This window comes from Phalaenopsis equestris, unplaced genomic scaffold, assembly GCF_001263595.1.
Source record: "Phalaenopsis equestris unplaced genomic scaffold, ASM126359v1 Scaffold000820, whole genome shotgun sequence".
NCBI classification, from domain to species: Eukaryota; Viridiplantae; Streptophyta; class Magnoliopsida; order Asparagales; family Orchidaceae; genus Phalaenopsis; species Phalaenopsis equestris.
In genome coordinates, this window is record NW_018165260.1 from 75,589 (window position 1) to 79,790 (window position 4,202).

Below are 4,202 nucleotides of genomic sequence, written 5' to 3' on the forward strand. Positions count from 1 at the left end.
CGAGCCGAACACGAGCTGTTTGCAAACAACGAGCCTTTTTGACAGCCCTACTTAAAAATAGGTAACAATGTATTAAAAATAAAATTAAGAATGATCAACATTGTGGTAAGAATGATTTATAAATTGGACATAGAATACATTCAAATAAATTAATTGATTACAATAAGGTCAAATTCAATATATTAATTTTTTTATCCAAATTAAAACTATAAAAAATTGGTGAACCAAACATAAAAATCAACTCTAAAAACTCAAAAAATTAGTACACATGAAATAAATATGCAAGTCTTATTAAATCTAAAATTAAATTATTACAAATGCAACCAAATACTATAAAAGTAATGGTCACAATTTAGGGCTAACTTTAGAAGATCATCTTTATAAGGTGGAGCAAAAATCTCATATTTTTAACTCTATATGAACCTTTCTAAAAAATAGTGACATTAAAATAAGGAGAAAATCACACATTATAAAATCAATAACAAGATAAGATCACTCATATAAGATCTTCATAATGTCATATTAAAGTTCCTCTTCTAATATAATGTGATCATGCTTTCACTAACACTGTCAATTCAAGCCATTTTGCTTGTGTGCAACTAGCTCACAATCTCTCGAACACCAATGATGGATTTGGTCTCACCCCATTGTTATCTCTCATGCTATTATAAGAGATAAATTGAACATCTTTTTTTTTAATTTAAATTCACTTAAAATGATCAAATCAACTTACTTGTTATTTTAGGCTTAAAAAATATTTTGCTTGTGGCTCATGCTAATCTCTAACATCCCATTTTAGTAGAATTTAAATTAACTCTTATAATGGGGCTTTTTGATGGGTTATTTGATATTTAAGAGCACAACAATTATTACAAGACTATCATGCATATTCAACGGGCCTTTGATATGCTCATTTGCCAAGTCTTTTAGAGTGTGCTTCAAAATCAAACTAGCACTTGATTATATTATCACTTTGATAAGGTTATCTACAACTTTTTTAATCCCATCATTTTTTGGTTGGATAATTTATTGTAAATTGGAAGTTCATTGATGCCTCAATTCATCAATTTTCCAAAATAAAGGAGAAAAGGATATTTTCAAATATTCACTATAGAGGGTCAACAATTTTTAGGAGCATATACTAAGCTATTATAACACTTTATTTATAGGGCTTCCTCCTAGAAAATTTGTTCTTTATATATGTGATATATATATATATATATATATTGATCTAGTTCATATATATATTGATCTAGTTCAAAGAGCATAAGTGAAAAAAACTACTAATGAGGCACTTAATGCTCTCAAGAAATAATTCAAGCCTACTCAAGTAAATAAAAGAATTCAGCCCAAAAAATTATTTAAATTCCCTAACTAAGAAAGTTAAAATGTTCAAAGATCAAATGCATCATTCCCACAAAATTTGCATCAACCATTTGATTATAAACTATTAAATTAATTAAAACTAATATTTTTATGGAGATTTTAAATTCTAAATATTTCGGTGGCCAAAAATAACACAAAATCAAAACTACAAAAAGAAAATCTAAATTATCACTTTCATTGTTCAAGAGAATAATCATCATGAATATATACTATCAAAATGAATATATTAAATATCTAATACTTTGAGAATACCTAAGTCATTATTTGCAAAAATAATCTATAGATTGGTAGCCTCAAAAAAATTTATAGTAGTCTTGGCATGTAAATTATTACTAATAATATTATGAGAAAATCATGATAACTTATCCATCCTCATGCACAAGAAAATATGCCACCAAAAAAATTTAAAAATTATAATTTTTGAAAACTAAATAATTCACAACAAGGTTTTCTAGTTATCTCAGCTAAAATAGGTGTGAACATAATCATCATTATAAATATGTTAGTGAATGTAAGTAGTTTAATGGATATTTTATTTCACATTTCTTTCAAAAATTTTGAAGCAATCCCCACTAAAATTTTAACTTTATTCTCATAGCATTTGTTATTTTAGGGGAAGAACTTTCAAGGTTTTTGGCATAATCACTTTTTCAATCACCTAGGAAGAACCACCTCAATACTAGTGACGATGCAGAACCTCAACCCGTATGTCTTATGTTCTTTGTTATGATTGAAACAGAAATTCAACACTATCACATAAATTTACATATTTACATTTATAACATTTTGGTGTCATAAATATAGTCATGAGAAGCTAAATGTCACTTTTCAAAGCCAATGTTCCAGACGCACCAGTATTTCGAACAGGGAAGGCAGCCACAGAGGGCAAAACCGAGCCCCTAAATCAAATTCCATAAAGTTTCAGAAAAACAAATTCCAACTGCATATGCATTCCGAACATAAAAGTAAGCAAACAAAGCCTCAAAGCCAAACCTCCAAAAGCCCCAAAATTAAATGAAAGCCACATGAATATGCTCCGAACAGAGGGGGGCAAACAGAGAAGCATAAAACAAAGCCCCCCAAAGTAAAATTTCCAAAAAACCTCAATGTTAAATCAACACAGGAAGGAAAACCGCAGCCCATAAGGCTAAAACAGTCCTCAAACTTCGATGCACAGTATAGATGTGATATAGATGTGATATATAGATGTGATAGGAACACAAGAAGAAAGCTTGCACATGCATAAGAAGTGAACCATGCATTTCTGATAAGTCTACATTTCAAGTTAAACATCATAGAGGATTTAAAACAGGCCCAGCAATATGCAGCATTTAAACTAAAGCCAAAGAAACATTAAAAACTTAACAGCTAAAGAGCAGCCTCAGTATGATGTACCAGCCGAACAATTAAACTTTCGCATGCATGTATTCCCTGTCAAGCAAAGAAGAAAACATCACAGCTTCTGTCGAGCAGAGGGGAGAACAGAGAAGGAGAAGAGCAAGTACCTTGCCTGAGCTTTTTGCAAAACAACAGAAGAAAATCACACGACTTCCCAAACACCAAGCTCACAAGCACGAGAAGCAATTTCGGCAGTCTCCCCAAGCTCCCAATTTTTATAACCTCACAACCCTTCCCCAAGAGGGGTTTTTATAGTAGAGGAGGGGAGGAGAGGAAATAACACAGCTTACCGGTGGGTGAGGCCAACCCAAAGCTCGAGCTGGCAAAAGGAAACCATCTCAGCAAAAGCCATAGAGGTAGAAGTTATCGGGAAGGAGAAGAAATGTTGCATTCGTGGCCCAGCGAACAAAGGCGCCAAAGTCAACTTACCTCGAAAGAGCTTCCCGTGCAGCAAGTCGAAGCAAAAGGCGCTTCGGGAAGAAACAACTCGGGCAGAGAATGTCGAGAGAGAGACAGAGAGAGGGAGAGAGGTAGTCAACTCCTCGTCACGTGAATGAGAGAATTCGAGAGACGGATGTGGTTAGGGCTTCACCCGAGGGAGAGAGGCGTGATTATGGTTCGCACGAGCCGAAGGAGAAGAATCGGGGGAGGGGAAGGATAGTGTGCGTGAGTGTGAATTAGGGCTAATAATGGTTTAGCAATGTCGATTAAACCAAAAGCACTCAACCAAATTTCAGGCTCAAATGTTCAAGCTACCTCCCTTATTTGCACCTTGCAGTTGCTCCATGGGAGAGCTTGTGATGCTACCTATGACCCATGAGTTTGTGAGCTCAATTGTGGGCTAGCAGGAGGTGCAGCTCCCAAGCTCCCACTCTTTAATTCACGTACTTTCGCCTGTGCACGAAACCATATCAAAATGGGTATCCTCCCAAGCTAAATTTGACTTCACGGACAGGCCGGCATGGTCCGTTTTATCATCTGGGGTCGCCCGGACGACTTCGTCGATCGGCCGGGCCGAAAACGCATCAAACTCAAATCTCCACGAAATTCTCGCTCGTGAACGATTGTTCCAGCAATCTACTCGAGTTCGATCAATTGTGGAGCCTTCTACAGGTGCAGGTGACGTGAATTTCAATAATTGTGTGCATCGACGTGTGAACTGTGATATTCGTGTATCGTGAGTGTGCGCGGACGACACGAAAGGGTTTATTATGGTTTCAGGCCCTATGATACTCGACTCGAGCTTCGTCATACTGGTTTTAATTGACTCAACTAAGCGCTGAGGATTTAGAACCGGTCACATGAAACTGCGATGAGTCAAGAAGTGGCTCCAATTTCTTGTTAGTGCGGGTCTCAGGTTAATCCTCTAAGAGAGTCGGTAGGAAACCTTAAGGCTAGATCCTAGGCTCTAAGAAGAG